A 20,239-nucleotide genomic window follows, 5' to 3' on the forward strand; every position below is an offset into this window, starting at 1 on the left:
TGCTCTACACTGGGAAATGTGAAAGTTCATTCAGCATATATCATGAGTCTTCTCAGTTCGTTGAGGTAGGACCAAATCTGTTATTCATGTTTCTGAACACATTTGGAGAAATTAAGGACAATCAATGTCCCTTAAATTTAAAGGACCTGTAGATGGATCTTAAAATTGTTTTGAATTTGGCCAAGAAATCCTTTGGATAAAGTAGTGTATAAGCAGCTGCTTCAGCTGTGTTATACCTGTATTGGAGAACAATACATGGATCTAGTCTGTACTGAATGACTGGAGTTTTAGCACTTCATTTAGATCAGGGTGTCACATGGCTCCTATGTGTCATGTGGGTTTGGGGAGTAAAATCTGTGGTGTGTAGCTCTAACGGGTGTCAAGTCATTAGCAGTTCTGATGCATCTAATCCATCTAAAAACAGTAGTAATTGATACATGTAAATATTTTTAAACAAACATAGACTTTATTCTGGTTTTATTTCACAGTGCAAGGCAGCCTGTTGCTTCTTTACTTTGATCAGCCTAATGAGATGTGAAGTAGAGAAAGTGAGACTAAAGATCTAGTTCAGTGGCTTTTTCTACCTTCCCCTGCAGAGAAAAAAAAAATGCAACTGGGAATCTTTGATACTTTTATCCTTTTCTGCCCTCCTCCACTTTCCTGCAAAAGAGCCTGAATAGGAAGAGGAAGTATCTTTGCTTCTACATGTTAATAGGTATTATAGAAACACTTTCCTTTGTGTAAGCATGGACAAACTGTGCTTAATTTAGCATGTAATGTCTACTAATTGAACAGAATTCCTAGTTTTGTGGTAATTTTAGCTGTTCTTATGCCATTTCCAAGATACCTTGGTTTGATGGCAAGGAAATATGGAAAGAGTGAAGTAGGTCTGATGCTCTTAAATACATCTAAAGGTATTTTCATAGTGCACATTTTGTGTTTCTTGCTTTTGCAGTATTTATTTCCCACTTCTTACATATGGATAAATACTTTTTTTTTTTTTAATTTATTAATGCTGTACTGGTATCATATCCTTTAATATTAATCTCATTAAGTCTGAGGGGAATTATGTTACTAGTTCAGCTGTGAAGTTTATAAAATTATTAACTTTCAAGCATGTGTAAAATATCTACTTTGGCTAGAATACTCAGTGGCATGCAATTTATTTGGTAGGAGAAATACTATGAAGAGCTGTTGTACAGATTAGCTTTATAAAGTTGAAAATCCTTACAAACATGCTTCTCTAAACTGTTTTTAATTTTTTTCTAGAAAATAATGGATCACATGGACATTTGAATCTTTATTATAGTGAACTGTTAGAGAACAAAGTTATGTAATACATTTTCAGAAAGACTTTTTGTAACAACTTTTTGAAGAACTGTTTATAATGCAGTATCAATTGGACTTCGGCAGTGTTTAGTCATTCAAATGGGGAGAAATAAGGAACACAAAACAGCTATTGCTAAATTGCTTTGTGATGGCTCTCACAGATTTGTGCATGTGCTTTGTTTATTTGAACTTTATTTTATTGATAGATGCAGCAGTTGATGTGGACTCCTTGCAGTCTATTTTTTGGGGGGAAAAAAGTGAATGAGGCATTGATTACTTTTTTCAAATACAAGTAGCATTCAAGTCATTTCCATCACTTACCAATAGTACAAAATTTCTGAACAGGGAACACTACCCCATACCCTTTGAGGATTAGCTGCTGCTTATCCTGTTCTTTCATTCATTAAATGAAAGAATGTGTGTCTAAATTTATTTTAATTACAGTCCTCTAGGAATCTCTGCATTGTTCTTTATGCCTGGGGTCTGCTGTCCAGAATGAACTGAGTTTTAGCTATTTGCTTTAGTTATGCTGACTCATGAAAATGTTTGGAATGTGAAAAGTATACTATATTGCACCTAGGCATTTGCATCAGAGTCGGCATGCATGTTTAAATTGGGCTTACTGTGAGAAATCCAGATTTGGGTATAGTATTTGCTTTAGGAGGAAGGGATGAAAGTCATGTCTTTTGCAGCTTTCACCATCACCGAATTCCAAGTACTAAGCATCTTTATATAGCTCCGTATACTGAGAAATGCTGGAAATCTAAGTATGCAAGCTTAAAAAGACAATTTTAAATCTTGTTTCCCAGATGGCCAACTTTTTAAAAAGAATGACCAAATTAGATGAAAGATTGTGGTTTAGCCTTAGCTGGCAGCTCTGTCTGACAGCCCCTTGCTCACTCTTCCTGTGTGGGATGGGGGAGATAATTGGAGAGGTGAAAGTATGAGAACTCATGGCCTGAGATAGAGAGGCTCACTGGGTAAAGCAAAGCAAGGAATTCGGTTGCTGCTTCCTGCTGGCAGGCAGGAGTTCAGCCCCCTCCAGGAGAGCAGGGCTCAGCACGCAGAGTGGTTCCTGGGGAAGACAAGCCCCATCACCCCAAACGTCCCCCTTCCTTTCTCCTTCTTTATACCAGTTTTATTGCTGAGTGCAATGTCCCTCTGGCCAGTTGGGACACCTGTGCTGGCTGTGCCCCCTGCCAGCTCCTGGTGCACCCCCAGCCTCCCCGCCGGCAGGGCAGCACGAGGAGCTGAAAAGGCTTTGGCTCTGTGTGAGCCCTGCTCTGCAGCAGCTGAAACATCCCCCTGTTATCAGCACCGTTTTCATGACAGATCCAAAACACGGCATTATGTGAGCCTCTACGAACAAAATTGACTCTGCCCCTGCCAAGACAAAGATGAATATAAATAGTGATCTAGCATACATGTCTATGTATAGCTGAACTTTTTGTCTAGAGCTACCCTACTGAAGCTTAAATATTGAAGCAAGCAAAAACGTACCTACTTAAAAATCCACTTCACAACTGGTTATTGGAATTGTAATTTTGACTACAGTCTAAAAACCTGACTTAGAGTTACTGGTTATCTGTGTTAAGCTAAATGAATTCAGGTAATAACTTGCATCCAGATCCTGAAATTGAGTAATATCTTGCAATATTGTGTCATTGAAATAGCCGAATTAGAGGACTATAAAAATGATTTTAGAAGTCTTCAGAATTTGGATAAGCTTTCAATGTCCCTGTTTTATAGACCAAAGTGTTGGATTTGTACTTATCTGTCATTGGACTTCAGCTACATGAAAAACTTCTGGCTCAGAACCCCTTCTATAGTAGTGTATTCTGATTTCTTTGTATCAGGGATATCAGTATGAGTTGTTTTCCTTTCTATCTATCCTACTTGTGTTACTTAGTGCTAGCATCTATTTGCTTTTACCTTTCCCAGACACTAGAAAATGGACAGTGGTAGTGTATTTTGGTTCACATATGTCAGCTGGAACCAAGTGGAGTTACTTTTACTAGCTGAAGTTAGTGTTACTATTTCGGTAATTTTGGTAGTATTTAGTCAAAGCTGCAACTTGGCAATAAATGCATTCAAAAGGTTGTGCTTGTTGGACTATTTTTTTCAGATTGAGCAGACTGGCTTTAGAAACTTTTTTAAAAATGATGTGGACATACACTTCATATATTCTAATATAATAATAAATAAATAAAACCAAAGAAAACTTAGAAAAACTGTTAGGAAATCTTGGTATCAGATAGCACTACCTGTTGCAGTTTGAAGTGCGCTAGTCTGTAATAGGCATTGTTATTCAGTGGCTCAAAAGAAAGAACTTGATGCAGAAATTCAGAAGTCCTTTGGAAAAATCTCTTTGCGTTTTTTTCTTTGTATCTGTACTACTGGACTGTCAGAAGTCAACAATACTGGACTGTTGAATTAATGCTGTTTCTCAATGGTGTCGTTTTTAAATAACTGGCTACAGGAAGAAGTAAAATTCAATTTACTTTTGATTTTATTAGGACCTTAAAGTCCTTTCCAAGAGCTTTGTGTCAAGTATTGTGGGTTCTTTTAGAAAAAGTTCTCAAAACTGAACTCTGTGTGGATCCTCTATTCTAACCAAATGTCTAACCAAATTAGAGTTAGACTGGCTTGATGCCATTAGAATTCTTTAATTTGTGTAAAAATAAGAACAAACACAATTCTGGGAGGATAGTTGCCTTCTCTTGAAAGGAGCTTTAGGTGCTGGTGATAGAAATGCAGGACTAAAATATTCTGGTTTAGAGATTTTCTAGGACTGTAGTCAGGCATTATTTGCTGACTTTTTTTCATGTTCTTGTGATTTGTGTTATGAAGTAACGCTGTGCTTCCTATGCTTTCAGAGCAACTTCAATCATGTAATTGGGTAATTATTTAATAACTGTGTGAGAATAATGAGATAAAATGCAATTAGTGAGGAGGGGGGTAGGAAGAAGAACATACCTTGTGCCAATGGATGTTACAAAAAAGGATATTAATGTAATAAGAAATGGATGTTTATACCAGGATGTAACAGGCCCAGGACAAAGTTTCTTTTGTTGAGTGTTTATGTACCCAATGAGCTTTCTTTCAAGCTATTAGGTACGTGTCTATTTGCAGTCTATGTATAATGGAAGACCTGTATCTGTATCACTACATGAGTCAGATACAGCTTTAATTTCTCTGTTGTACCAGAAAAATGCTTTGTTATTGTGACGCTTTTCTTCAGGTGTTAGAATTCCTAGTTAAAAAGTTAGACAGGGGTTGTGGCTGCAAGATTCAACTGTGTAGTCTTCTTCTGTAGTGGGAGGGGAGGGGGAGGAAGAAAAATGGGTTATAAGTGTGTGTGGAGGGTAAAAAAAGCAAACAAAATAGAACTAACTGGGAACAGCAAAGTTATTAATCTCTTGAGTACTCTGTATAGCATGTTTTTTAGTGATGATGATTTTTGTGTGTTAAAATTTCCATCTTTAAGTGTAATACTGTTTTTTTTCTTTTTTAGTTTGTCTTTGATGCATCAAACATACAGACATTTTGCTTCCGTGAAGTAGCTGTCAGTTTATCTTTCAGATATGGAAACTTATGCAAATTATTTTGGTATAACCTGAACTTCAAGTTAAACAAATCTATTAGTGTTGTTGGTTCTGCTGTGAGGACACTCACCTTGCTATAAAAGAAATGAAAGAAATGTTGTTACAGGAGTATGCTATGGACCCTTCAGATAGGGGTACCAGATGTTCATAAGACTTCGTTGCACAAAAAAAAAAGACTCACAATTTCTTTCATTTTTTTTAGTGTTCTTTTTTTGAACAGTAAATACGTCTAAAAGACATCTTTGCGTGTTCTGAAATAACTTTTAATAAATCACTATACGTCCCCCAAGCTATATTAAATATTGTATTTCTTTGTTGTTTTGAGAGCTTAAGGTTTAGGAGCAAGGAGAGTTGATCACTCTTTAAAGCAGTAGTGGACTAAGGACTAGCTCAATTGTGTGAAGGTTATTTGCGATGATGACTCTTCAGCAAATGTTACCAAGGTGATAACTGCACTTACTCTTAGTGGGTTAGAGCAACTTATGGCTTTCCCAAGAAAGCTTGCGAGGAATGAGTGAGAGTTACCATCTGTGCTGTTTATTTCCAGTGCTGACATTGAGCTTTGTGGTTCTAACTGGGCTTCCATCACTCAAAAACCTTCTGGATTTGGTATGTCTGGGCAGATGATGGCTTGTCTCTGATGCGCAGTAGGAACCATAGTGAAGTACTAAGAACGCCTGCCCCTTCTCTAAAACCATTGTCTTTTGAAGTCATCAGAACTGACAAATGATGTGCAGAAATAAGGAATGAGTTTCCAGGCTATTTTTTAGATGCAGGGTTACTATATTTTAAACACTACTTATATTGGACGGTTGCATTAAGGCTCTAAGCCTTCAGAATCATAACTGGAAAATGCCAGTACATAAATTTCACAATGTTTTTGACTGAAATGTTCATTTGACCCATGACATTGAAGAGTATGATTATAAAAATTATCACCATGGTATGTTACTCATGAATACTGTGTCATGTATCTTGCATATCAATTTTGATCACGTTCTTCACTGTTTTTATTTGTCAAAGCCTTTTCCTGCAATGTTTTAAATTGATATCAACTTTTTTTTATTCTTTCTTCTACCATGTGGTAAAGACAGTTAAAGGTGGGGTATATTAGTCATCAACTAAGCACATTTTGGTTTTATTCTTGAGGAATACTTGTTCAAATGGAAATCTTAATTTCAGTGGTAACTAAAAGACACTTCTGCATAACTGAAGCTTTCAACTTGCAGCTGTTTCAGCTGCTGAACCATTGAGTCTTTTTTTTTGATTCTGCTCAAACTCTGAACTGATGATGCATGAGCAGATAAGACTCTGTAATTATAATAATATTTAGACAGGTGACTCATTTCAGTAACCATAAGCTATTCTAGAACATAGGCTGAGGTGTCCATCTGATGTGGGCCAGAGAACCCCCATAACGTGGCAAACAGCTCCCTGGGGTCACTGCCCCTGCCTCTCCACGGGGACCAAGCAAGTTGCTGCTCCAGGGCAGTGCATTCAGGTTTTGAAAGACAAACGTGGTGCTTCACAGGGAGGTGTGGCATGTGAACTGCTCAGATATTCCAGCTGAACTCAAAAGCACAGTATTGCTGTCTAGCCAGTGAAACCTTACATTGGAGGTGGGCCCTGGGAACACTTTTATAAGATTACAGGGAATTCCCATGGTGTTAAACATAGCTTTAGGCTAATGGCATAAAGACTCCATAGTAATGAGGAGAATTATTTTCCATTCCTGGCTGTGTGTGTATAGACCATATGTACACATGGCTTACGTACAAGGTAAATTTTAAAAATCTCTTATGCATTTTCTTTTGAATGTGCACAAATTTGATATTTTAATTCCAGAATAATTGTATTCTATGATACTAGCCTTCTCTGTCCTGATTAGTTCATGTTACCCTACATCATAGAAAAGTGTAATTCTCTCTTTGGTAGCAATTGTTTCTGGTTTTGAGAAATGTTGTAGAACCCTTAAAAATGCTGAAGTTAATTAGCAGCGTACATGAAGAATGAAGAAAGTTGTGTATAACATGTTTTTACTGATAATTTGCTACAAAACTTTGGATCGTGATCATATATATAGTTCATGTGTGTATATATAAAGTAGCCTTATGTATTTGAATTTTCAACTCTTTTTTTAGATATTAACATTGTGATAGCTCTAGATTCAACTTTGCATTGTTTAAATTTCTTTTTTGTCTTTCAGTTGTTAACAAGATGCAGGTTAAAGGCTGCTGTTTAAATGCTACATAGTGTTGGCACAGTCTTTTTAAATTAAAAAGCACAATGGTAATGGCAAGTGTGGGAATGGTGGTTAATGGGACCTTTTGTCCTAATTTCCTTAAACCTCATTCCAATTTGGATTGTGGGGTAGCTGGCTGACCTACTTGTACCTCAGTCAAGCATTACTTTAAAATGGCATAAAAAGCTTTCCTCCCCCGAAAAGGGGGAGAAGCATAGAAAAAACTAGCCTGAAATTAGTTGAGTAAATTGTGTGTTTGTGAACATTTTTGTGTTTGGAGGTTTTACATTTGAATGACTTGTGTGTTTGAGAGCTATTAAAGGACAGCTAAAGTATATCCAGATCTCTGGAAATTGTAGGGCTGGCTGGCTACTTTTTTTCTAAACTCCTAATGAGATTAGTAAAATGGTTAGAGCTGAAGAAAAACTTTCAGTTTCTTGTTTGCCTAACCTTGAGCTTATCTGCCTGTTTTAATGCATTATCATGTTTTGTATGCTGAAAACTTTAGATTTTCAATTGCATCAGTGTTAAAAATGGGTTTGTGTACTGTATGTGACAGAAACAAAACCAAAAAGCTAGAAGCAAATTTAGTTCTGTGTGTATTTATCTTGTCAAATTATGTGCACAAGGCTATAAAAAATGAGATCAGTGACCTTCAGAGTGATACTTCCAGGTAGCTTAGACCTATGGATTTAGTACATAGTAACACTTTAATGTTGCTTACATAAAGGAGCAAGTTTATATTATATTTATTTTTTAAGAAATCAAGGTGTTTGTAAGGGTTATTTAATTCTACTAGGTCAGCAATCCCATGTTGTGTGGATTATTGAGTTGGGGTAAAGGTCTCCTGTCCTTGTTGCAGTAATTACCTTTTGAGGATCAGAAAATTAAATTGCCTAGGAACATGGGAGTCCTGGCTAAAGTTTACCTCAGATTCACTGAGCCGAAAATCTGTTTAAACAGAATTCAAGTGTTTCTCTTTTCAGTGGCCATGTTAATGAAACTAAGTAGCAAGCAACCTTCTTTTCCACCTTAATGCAAACAAACAAACAGGTAAATGACCCTGGCTGTTCTTTAGAAGCCAGAATCAGTTTGCTTTAAAATCGGAATTAATCTTATTTAATGTGAAATATGAAACACAGTCACATGTTCACTTGTACTGTTACAGTAAATGATTGACTCTGAAATACATGAACAGATCTTTTGTTGTTCTTGAAGGAATAATTTGTTATTTAATTTCCTGGAAAGAAGGATAGTCAGAGCTGTGTATGCCTGCGCTTGTTTTATTTCTACACTTATGAACTGCATTCTGCAGAGGTCTGTAATTTCTGTTCCAGTTCCAGAAATGATATGACACTGGTGATGTGATATATAAAGTTTCTGACAGCAATCACAGCTGAGAATGTTGCTTTCAGGTTGTAGGGCTATCTTCATTAGAAGTTTTTACATTGCTAGAATAGGGAAAAATACATAACTAGCCTTGAGCATATCTTGAGAATTGAGGAGTGTCGTATGGTAATTTGTCCTGCCTTTTGTCAGCAGGGCTATAGCACTGAGAGGATAATGGCTGCAGAAACATTGCTAATAATTGAAGCTACTATTTAGAGCTGTTTTACAGCTCTGAACTAAGTCAGCAGTTATGGGGATGGTTATTTTATTTCTGCGTTAGTAGAAAGGGTCCTAAGGTACAGTTCTGTACCTTTTTTTCAAGGAACCACCATGAGCTATACTAGCAAAAGATTACTGGTGTTATAGGAAATTTCTATCACTGTACATGTATTAAGTAGCTGTCCTAATAATCTGTTTTGTCTAAGAGAGAGTAATAATCCCAAAAGGCCACATTTTTTTGTGGAGATGTGATGCCTCTGCAGTGTTTTAAGTTGAGTGCATTCATATCTGAGAAACTGAGATATTTGACTAGGTTTTGGAGTCTTTTCTCCTCTTCCATCTTCAGCAACGTCCTTCTGAGATTTGCTTTCTCTATTACTTTTTCCATGGCAAAAAAAAAAAAAAACACATTGCTTTTTGTTTTCCAGTTGTCTTCATTTTACTTGATTTATTTACATCTCAAAAAAAAAGACAGCAGAGTTAACTACTTGAAGAGTGCACATGTTCATCTAGGTCCATCAGTGCAACTAGCTTCCCCTGCCCCGATCAGTCTTACTAGGTTCTGCCAAGCACAATAAGGTCTCTGTAAGACTAACAGAAGGTACAGTATGCTGACACGTTGTTAATACACTTATTTACAGTTTCTGTTTTCTTGTCTTTGGAAAGGCACATCTGTTAGTCTTAGGGCTGGATTTGGTTCAAATGAGGTCTCCGAGTTGGTTTTCTCTTGATGTAAAGAATAGTAGCTGCTTTACTTAACATAACCTTCAGATTCAGGAAGAGTAGCATGTTTGACCTTAATCCTAGGATTTAGACCTGCCTTTATTTAATATGTGTCAGTATTTCATTAATTACTATTACAGTCCCGTATTTCTGGAGATGGAAAAATACAGCTTTTGACTATGGAACACAGAAACAACAGAGTTGCTTCCTAAGCAACGCATCTAAAAAATTTGCCTACATGTTTCAGTGATGTATTTAAAAACTGTTTTTCACTTAATGCAGTTGTATGATTAAAAATACCTTCCTTTAATATGGCCTACTAGTGGTCTATTTTGGAGATTATAGGAAAGATGAATATTTATCTTCACTGCAGTACATAAACATCGGAAACATGAGTGAAAACCCTGCATTGGTTTGAGTGCTGCAGTGTGGAAAAAAATGACCTTAGCTTGAGCGACAAGGTTTTCAGCAGCCAGCAGGAAATGATGAAATGTGCTGTGAGAGAATTGCTTGTGGAAGTGGAGGTCAGGCAAAGCTGTGCAGGTGCTGCGGCTCCCTGTGCAGTTGTGCTGCTGAGCTCCATATTTGGAAAAATGCAAGTGAGTTAAGACACGGCTTTTAAGGTAAGTATTTTGCTTGCTAATTTAACAGTTGCTTTTTTTCCTGCCAAATATTTACTGTGCTGCTCAATAGAAGAAATGAAAGTATTTTTGGCCAAATGAATGTGATCTTTTGGTAAAGATTGTAACGCTTGTCAAATATGAGAGGGTTTGTTTGATCATGGCTGGAACGATGGTTCTTAGTGTCTGAAACACAAATATCCTTCTAGTAGCCATTATTGTATTACTTCTATATACTTCTGTGAGATTTTCTATTTAAGTACAGCAGTGTACATGTTTTGTGGTACTTGTGTGGTCAGATAAGCAGCATGGCACCTTTTTATCTTTAGATCAAAGATCTGAAGCTTTGATATCTGAGGCAGCGCTTCCTAATGCTCTGTTTTGCTTCTTAATTGTATGCCATTTTAGAATGGTTGTGTATATGTCACTTTTCTCTGCAGCTACTTTGTCAGTACAGCTGTGAACGTTGTTTCACATTTTCTCTATTGGAGAATGAATCACTGCAAGCCTCTTTCTCAGCTTCTCTGCACTATCGTTTTTGCACTACTGTCAAATTCTTGTTTTTTGTGTGGTAGAATGAACTAAGTATTAAATATGTGGGTTGTAAATACTTCCACAAAGACTTTGTTGAAATCAGTTTTCATTATGAAGAATGTACTAGCCATCTAGTTCCACTAGCTAAAGGGTTAAATAATTTAAGTGTCTGGCCACTTTTAAGATTTCTTGCAAAATACCAGTGTTTTCCAAGTGTAATTTGCAAGATGAAGGCATGTGATCTTCTGCCCCTTTCTTGCTTCTTGGAAACATACCTAAAGGCATATTTGTCTCATTTTCAGTTATACAAACGGTGTCAGATATTAAGGTTTATTTCATTTTTGGAGACCTTGGGAGGGCGTGTTAGTTAGTGGGTAATGTCACTGAAACTGCAAAAGTGAACATTAGAAAAAGGTGCAGACTTCTATTCAAACAGTTTTTTTTTCTGCAGTTTAATGTCTTAATCACTCAGGTTAAATAATAATAACTTCTGATTTAAAGTTTACAATAGATACAGTATTTAATCTTTCAAATTATTTAAAATGTTATACTGTTATGAGTTCCTCAGGTGGTTTCCTGGCAAAATATACTGAAAGCCAATTTTATTGTTATTTTATTGTTATTTTTTTTCTGTCGTTAAGAAAGCATTAATGTATCTATTTAGAATGGGATTTTTTTCTATCACAAGTCAGTGTTGCAGGGTTTAAAACCTAAAAATGCAAGTGCTTTGTGACCAAAAAATCAGCTGTTAAATTTCTCTCTTATGTTGCTTCTCTTATGTGCATCTCAACAGAAATAGGAGCATGATTATTTTTAATGTGTTATGGTTAGTTTCTGTATTTAAGATCTGTGAAGGATACTATTCAAGGATGCTTTTTACTGTTTGCTTTTTTTTTTTTTTTTTTACTTTCCCTCACTAGCTAAAGAATCTGCAGGTAGTATTCAGTACATGTCAGAGTAGCACACCTCTAAAGTCTTTTTGAAAATTAAATACTGATTAAAGCCAGGATTAGTCAGTTTGTGTGAAAAACAGTGTAACAAAGTGTTCATCTCAGTCATTTTGGAAAAATCACCTGAGATGCTCTTTTAAAAACATTTAGCTCAATTACCATACTTGTATTCAAAAATCTGTTATTTAACAGTACTTCCTTTTCTGCTTTTAAGAACAGTCAGTATAGAAATCAGTCTGAAAACCTGGGGAGAAATTTTGAGGAATGGTTGTCTCCCTTCAACTGATTAATATACAATGACTATAGTAAGATGATGCGTTTTCATCCTCAGTGGGATTAAATGAAATAGCTGAAAAAAAACCTTTTAAAAATAGTACCTATATCCTCTGTGAACTTCAGGGTATGTTTTCTAAAAGGTATACTTCAAAGGCTTTTTTTAGCAGGTATGCTTCTGAGTTCTTTACAGTGGTAATGATACTCTTAATGTTTTTTCCCCTCGTTAATTAAATAAACACTAGAAACTGGAGTTGCTTTGCTTCAATATTATAGTTCAAAAATCCAGATATTAGGCAAGTTAAACTTTTACTAATTTGCTTTTGACTTTATCTTAGATGAATATCTGAAGTTTTTGAAAGCACTGGGAACAATTCAATTCATTTCATATAACCTTCATTTTGTGTTACTCGTTTGTATGCTGTTGACAGGATCTGTGGCAACTGCATTTACACACTTGTCATAATTTTGTTGTATATGTAATTTTCTAACACTGTATTGCAGTTCATACAGTAACATTTAAGCCTGTAAAAAGTCAAATGTTCTTCAACAGTTTTTGTTTTAAAGGATGTCTGAGTATGTAAGAGGGATTTAGATTTTGCAGTACATCCTAAAGGACAGGAAATCTTTTTGGAAAGACTTCAGATCTTTTAGGCAGTCTTTTTTCTTTTCTAATTATGTTTCTTGTTTTAGGAGATCCTGAGATTTCTTTATTAAGAAGAATATTTGAGGAAATTAGAATACAGTACTCATGTTATCATGCTCATTTCTCTTCATGATGTAGTAGGGATTAGGATTTGTTTACATTTCTTTTCTTAATATTATTTGAACTTAATGTTGTTAGGTTCAAAAATGCTAGTTTCCATTTCTGTAGACTATAAAATAGCATGTATGATCCTTGGTATATTTATCCTTTCCATCATTTAAAATTTTTAACTAAATTTAACAATGCTCCTGCATTAGAGAACTGCTTAATCCACTTCTTTCAGACTTAATGTTTTGTAGTAGCGTACATTAAAAAAAAAATAAGCAAATTTTCTTGATCAAATACAATGGCAGTGTATTAAACAAATCTTTCGTCAGCCTTGGGTATTTTAACACTAAAACTTAGGGATGGATTCTGTGCAACTTGCTGCTTAGGTTTCAAAGCAAAAACTTTCAGTATTGGCATGCAGTAGGTCCTAATGGTTGGCATACAGTAGGAGCATTTTAACAGCAGTATCCAGCTTTGACCAGAGCATTGTAAATGCAGGTGCAGTTTGTCTCTGCAGAACTGGAGACTTTTTTTTCCTAGCATGGTTTATTCTGGTTACTTCACCATCTGTTACATTTACAGCTAAGCAAAAAAGTATGATAGAAATATGTTAAGTTTTTAAGTAAATCCAAATCTTCTAGAAATCCCTGCACAGAGTTCATCAACTTTGTCCTTGGCCAGTATAGCTGTGCCAGTTAAAGCTTGGAGTTTTGTGGTGTTAATGACCTCCTGCACTCATAGTCTGTTTCAATTAAAATTGGTAACCTCTGTGTAATCTCTGAAGGTGGTTTATAACTTTATCAGTTGAAAGAAAAAATGCACAATAAAAATAATCCCTCAGGTTGAGAGGGAAAAAAAAAAATACATTTTTTCCTGGTCACTTATTTTGCTGTGTAAGTCATCCTGGCTAGTTGTAAAAATGCAGAGGGAGGATATGCTGGCAGCATGTAGGAGTTAGTAATGATGAATAGGTGTTGATTATGAAAACAAACAAAACTGACATGTCCGATAGCAAATTAAGGGGATGATTGCTAGTTCTCAGACAATTGCATTGCTCTGCCATTGCTCATGTCTGTAGTAAAGGCATGTGATTACAAGAGAGTATTCCCAGAGAGGTCTGAAGGGTTCAATTTTATTGTCTTTGAACAGAAAAACAGACAAACAGTGGCTCATAACTTGGGTCTATCTTCTCAAGAGTGCTTGAGTGAGATAGTACTTATTATACATGTATGAAACCTCCTGGTGTGACTGAAGATGTGTGGCTGTTGTCTCGCACTTCAGAGACACACTTGTGCACTCTGTGTATTACTCAAAGATGATCACACTTAAACAGTAAGTCTAAGTTTCATTTATTTAAGGAAATATTCAAACAAGGGAATATGGAAATATTCAAACTTAATAAAATATAATGATCAAAATAGCTGTTCTTCTTCCTTAAATTATACGTTGTAAAATGTATACATCATAAAATATTAGTCACACAGGGTTGGATGTACCTGGAGAGTCTAAGTTGAGATAGTCCTATGAGCATAGCTGGATTTTGTTTCAAGATGTGTTAAGTATCAAGGCAATTCTGACTGCTTTAGTGATCTTCTGATGTGTGTTAGAAATGAACCAAATATTTGTTCATTGCTTGACTATTAAGGCAGTGAGCTAATGCTATTTTCAGTTGTTTTTTGTTGCATGTTAAAAATATTTAATGAATGTGGATATTGGTGAATATATACAGCAGTGAGGAAGTTGTCTCGAAGCAAGTTCTTGACTCCTTGCGGTTTGTTTCTTTTTTTTTTTCTTTCAGTTTTATTTCTTACTTAATCAGCATTTAACAGCAGCATCTGATCCTTGGCTGGGGCCAGGGCAGTGGGGGACCCAGCAGTAACCATGTACCTGCTGAAGCGCCTTTCCTCTGCCACCCTCTGCTTTGGCTGCAGATGGGTGCCTCTCCTCCTCCTCCTTTTTCTGTCTCTTTCCTTCACAGTTCTTCTGTGGCATCAGGGGATGGCTGGCCATGGTTTTTGGACTGCCTGCGGCTGCTCAAGAGGTGTCTGTCTTTCTCCTGCATGGGGTCACGCAAGCAGTCCTCACTTGGGTCCCACCTCTTAGGTGCAATGCAGACATGTAAGGAATCCCTTGTTACTCAAAGTTGTGAATGACTGCCGCAAGCTAGTAGCTTCTGTACTGGTTAATCTTTCTTGATAACTGGAGAATAAATGTCTAGGTAGCAAAATACTTGGTTATTCAAACTGGAAATGAAAAGAATAAATACTGCTCAGAGTCGCAGGGGAATGTGTGCAGTACTGATCATACTGGTGGGCATTTCTTAGATTCCTTGCCTCAGTGCTCAGGATATGGGATTCACCAAACAGGTTGCTGCCATCTTTCAAAAACTCATTTAGTGCCTGGCTCTGCTGACTTACGTACATACAATCTGAGTTCCACTGGAAGTAGTGATTCAATTTCCTTTTACAAACTCTTTTCTGGTATTTGTGCTGTAGTTGCTTTTTGGAGGAAACAAAGGAATTTTCTTAAAAATGAAATAGGGTGCTATTCTTCTGATTTTATGGATCGGAAAATAAAAATTAACCCCAAGTTGTTGACTTGAGACTCTAGCGTCAAAAGTCTGAGGCCTAACTTCTATTAATAACATGCACTTGCATCTACTGATTGCAGTTAGAAGAGTTCACAGCACTGAGTAGTAGTGAACAACCTTGGTTTGATGCATCCAGGTGTTAAAACACCTTCATGTCACTTAAATGCATAAACCAACCCCACCACCTCCGTAGTTAACTTGTCTTATTCATTTATGGACTTCTCAATGTTGGTAGCTGTGTTTCTAACAGTTTTTTTTATAAAAGTTTATAGTTTTTCTATTTTTCTGTCCACGTAAACCATCCACAAATTGCAACCCCGAAGAAATCAGGAGCTCTCATAGAACAAATTGGTTGGACAAAATAAAATAGGAAGGAATGTATAAATTGCTTTATTTAACCATGAAATACAAGGTAGAGTTTTTGTAAAGCATATCTGTGGTAGCTACACGTAGTAGAAAAGCATGATGGTTTATCACTTCAAGCATGGGACGTTTGTTTCTGTACAATGAAGTTCTGTTTTCTTGCTATTCTGTATGGAACAACCCTCAGATTTCAATGAGTAATAAGGAAAAAATACCATAGCTGAAAGTTCTTATGAGCAGCTAATCCAAGTTGAGTTGTGTCCTTATATGTGTTTCACTCCCTAGTCATCACACTTGGAATGCTGCTGAGTCAGATCTAGAGTGACAAGCCACCCTATACATCCAAAAAGAAGTTTAAAGAGGAATGTGAACAGGTGCATTTCCCTTCTAGAGACTGGTCATTGAGCTTGCTTCTAAAGAGTCCTTAAAGAAAACACAAGGACAACATAACTAGTTGGTTTCCTATTATTTTTTTCTTCCATCTCACCAAGACAGTTAAATACCAAGATAAAGTGGGCGGAGTGCTCATGCAGTCTCTGTCCTCCCCAGTTTTCAAGACTGTATAAAGCTCTGAGCAATCTGGTCCGATCTCATAGCTGACCCTGCTAAATGATCCTGTCATCATCTTACTCTGAAACTTTCTTGGTTGTGGACTAATTTGTCACCTGGACTAGACAACTATTGCCTTACTTTAAAGCAGCCTATCACAAGTGAAACAATAACTGGAGGGAGAATCATTGCTGTGTGGGCACTGAAAACTTGTGATAGTTCTTTCAATTCTGGAAATGGTTAAGTTCTTGAAATGAGGTATGAAGAGTGTTGTCTCCAGTCTGTTATCTGGATTGTACATTTTGGGAAGTGTCGATCAGGTTTGCAGGACAAGGCTGGGGCGTTGCCTTCAGGTTTCAAGTACCTGAAATACTGTTTTATCTGCAGACATCCTTCATGTTAGAATATCGGACTCAAAATCTAATACGTTTTTCTGTAGGTTTCAGGTAAGCAGCACCGAGACCTTATTTTTTTTTTAAATCCTTTTCAATTGCAGTGAGGTTTCTAATCAAAATAGACATTTTCTGAGGGGTTCTGAACGTTAAAATCTTACCTTTCAACAAACAGTCCTACGTGATTGACAGTAAGAGATCATGAAAAATTCATCTATTTTGGGGGTCTCAGAGATAAACTGAAGAATGCCTTTATGCATTTTTTCCATCTTTCTGTCGGAAAACACCTTAAGAGAGGCTTTGGAATCGACTGGATTATTGTAACATCTTAAGTCTGCGTTTGTTGCATGGGTTTTTGCAAGTTGTGTGATGTGTTAATCTCTACCACCTGACACCTTGAAGAAAAGGAGTAAAAACAAGTATTTTAATGCGAGTGAAGGAACCATTTTTGAGTTTTGTAAATTGTTTTCAAGGTAACAACATCACAGCCAACATCTTGAGCGCAGAAGCAGCATATTCAGATGATGTGTGCAGTTTCCGAAGGTCTGCTTGCCCACTGTTAATATTTTCTAAAATTCTCATGAGTATTATCCTTCAGGATATTTATAGCAAATCTTTTCACATTGGAGGGCACTAGCAATAGAGAAGAAATTCAAGAACTTTAGCATGTAGTTCTGCTAGAATATTCCCTAAAGAGGAGGCTCATTTTTTTATTGGTATGTTTCCTTGTGTTGTGCAAGATTAATGTGTCCTAATTTTAAAAATATTGCTCAAAAATCACTACGTTGAGAAATCCAAGCCTTGCTTGTCTGTACCATTTCTGTAGTTACTGTAGTATTTACTACTTATTATCCAGTTACTCTTTTCCATTGCAATTCTTGGTTTATTTTTAGCCTATATAAATTCTCTTACCCAATGTGTTCTGGGCCTGTTTATGACAAAAGACAGCAAGGGCTATGAATTGGTAAGGCCTTTTCCATGCTGCTTCATGTTTGGTTGTTTGTGTCTGTGGTGACGCAGGTAAAAGCTTGCTTAAGATCTTTGGACCTCATGTTTAGTAATTATTAAGAATTTGTTTATTAATGAAAATTCGTAAATTCTTTGGCATGAGGAAAGAAAATACCCTGACAAGTATGAAAGTTAAAAGATTTGTGTTGGCCAAAAGCATGTTAAGGAGCAGGCACAGAGCACGATTGGGAGCTTGTTTCTGTTCAGTGAAGGCCTTTAATATGCTTTTGAGGAAAGTGAGACTTGGCATCTTTGCCTTCTTTAACTGGCAGCCATCTTGCCATGCTACTCCTTCCATCATTTTTAAATCAATTTGTCATTTCAGGCACACATTAAAGAAGAGCAGAGATGAAGATGCACATTTCTTACCTGCCTCAGGACAGCAGGGAGCTGGGTGGGTGTGACACAAACTGATATACCTGCTCAAGAAAATGTTATTTTTGGGCTCTGTAACGGCCCCTTTCATTCACTGAGCTGGCTGGCCAGTCCGTGTGGAGGTTGGCAGAACCATCAGAGCACTGGGCTACCATTTGTGCAGGGAGTAGTTGAGGGACAAGAAAAAGTCAGCCTAGGTACTCCCAAAGAGGGCCTGGAGCCATGGAGGAAGATAAAGGTTGGAGTGCTTGAAGCAGAATGGTTGTGGGATATACGGGAACTGGGTGTGTGCACCCTGCTATCTTAGGGATTTACCAGCTCTGCTGCTTACAGCCTTGCTGACCAAAGAACCCCCAACTTCATGTAAGATGTGTGTGGAGGATCTGTGCAGAAGCAATCTCTTTGATCTTACTGATCTGAATTGCCTGGATTTTATGCTGTCAGCCTTAGTTGTTCCAAGGCTTACACCTTGATTTCCAGAGTCTTCCATTTAACTATAAAAAGTAACTGCCTTTAATTGTGAAACCCCTGCAAATATGTTTGAAGGATGGGAGAACCAAACCCTAACAAAAAATGTGCTTAAGAACTGGCTGCCATAATAATTCTATTGCATGAGAGTAGCATGACTCATAGAGCTTGATGTTATATCTCACTATTCAGTTTATTTTTAAGTAGTGCTGTATAAACAGTGTTTTTCTGTGCCAGTTGTTGCTATGACTTCATAATATTTCCCTAAATGTGCTTGCTCATACTTTCTCAGCCTAGTATTTGGCATATGAAAACCTTAAATATATCAGAATTTCCTGAGTACTGATTATTTCCATGCTTCTTTGGAAAAATGATAGCTTGTATGGAGGAATAAAATTGTGTGATAGCTTGTGTGGAGGAATAAAATTTCTAAAAAATAAAAAATCAAAAATCCCCACAGCCTGTTCCTTCATTTAAGAAAATGTTCCTCTGTTTCAGGTTTTTCCAATTTTTCTGTGTAGCTTTCCAGATTAAACTTCCCAGTGCCAGTACAGCCTAGGCTGTTTTATTAAAGGTAAGCTGACACTGTATTGTTACTTCAGGATACTTTCACTTTGTCTTTTTCTGTAGCTGAAGGGGGAAATATAAATTATAAATATATATATATATATTTATTCTTTTTTTGAGGTGGTGGTGGTGATGGTGTCTTTATTCCATGAAACTTGTCTTTGTGTTTATACTCTGGCATGAAGTTTTCTTTTTCTGAGACATTGAACTCTACAACTGTCTGCCTGATCTCTCTCAAATGATAGCAAACACTTTGGTTTAAAGATCTTCTTATGACAGCCATAACCTGCCTGAGAACCTTTGGAACCTTGTTTCCTTGCATTCTGCATAGCATTCCTGGGACACTGCTTCATTCACTGAGGCTTTCAGAGTAATGTGAGTGTTTCTGTTGCCTTAATGGGAAGATAGCAAGAGGAGACAAACGGCTGCGAAAATAGCTAGCAATGATTATTGATCTAGCAATTTGTCTTTAAATTCTGTCTCCATTTGATCAGATTAAAAAAAAATAATAATCAGGAGTTATGCTTAAAGGTACCTCTGCATATTCTTATTTTTGTGAAAACTATGAAGCAAACAAACTACTGGAAAAAGCTGTTTAATGTCAAACTATATATTTTTTTGAGTTTATCCAACTACTTGCAAGATTATATCACTCCTGTACCCTTCTTGTGTTGCTTACAGCTATCTGGGAAAGGTTATCGGAAAACAGAAATTCATATATGTAATCTTTGCTTTCTTTACTGTAAGAATTGCAAGGGATGACATTTACCTGAAAATAATAGGTTCTTGCATTTAGGCTACTAAGAAACTGATAATAAAAAATAGTGTTTTAATGCACCAGTTCCTCTTGGTTCCATACAAGCACATATGGAAAAACCTTGGTAATTAGCAACCAGAGTAATATGAAGATTGTTACACTAGCTCGTAAAACTATGTTGTGTCAATATATCATCTTTCTTCCATAGGCACAGAAAACCTTATTGTTTGTATATTTGAACTGTAATGGCTGTTTATTGTAAGGAATTGTAAGTGAGCATTTTTTGTTTGTGGCCAGATGACTATGAACTTCTGTGACTATTTATGGAGAAAATGGGGTGTTTTTAAGAGAATAGCTGCTGTCACTTGCAGGTTGCCTTGCCTTGTGGAACCCTTCCTGTATTTTTGACCAGCTTTTCAAAATAAAATCTAGAATAGGGACATCAATTTTTAGTCCTCAGTTCTGTGTTCAGTGTTAGGGCTATTTAAGCCTTCTGGGAATTAGATTATGTAAGTGAATTAAATGAAAAACT

The 20,239-nt window shown here is 36.5% G+C and overlaps 1 protein-coding gene across 8 annotated transcripts in view; it reads left to right on the plus strand.

Moving 5' to 3' along the window:
- The window catches only part of PACSIN2 (protein kinase C and casein kinase substrate in neurons 2), a 61,762-nt gene that overhangs the window by 6,757 nt on the left and 34,766 nt on the right, over positions 1 to 20,239 (plus strand). Inside the window, exons 2-3 of one of the 8 annotated variants that reach the window (XM_072041746.1) lie at positions 17,866 to 17,934; positions 18,882 to 18,957. The exons of 5 other annotated variants lie outside the window; for them this stretch is intronic. The gene's annotated coding sequence lies outside the window, so the exon portion shown is untranslated. Of the gene's footprint in view, positions 1 to 10,107; positions 10,131 to 17,865; positions 17,935 to 18,881; positions 18,958 to 20,239 lie in introns of those variants that run through there. 2 more of the 8 variants (XM_072041744.1, XM_072041749.1) reach the window with 2 other exon arrangements.

Source organism: Anas platyrhynchos, chromosome 1 (genome assembly GCF_047663525.1).
Source record: "Anas platyrhynchos isolate ZD024472 breed Pekin duck chromosome 1, IASCAAS_PekinDuck_T2T, whole genome shotgun sequence".
Taxonomy (NCBI): Eukaryota; Metazoa; Chordata; class Aves; order Anseriformes; family Anatidae; genus Anas; species Anas platyrhynchos.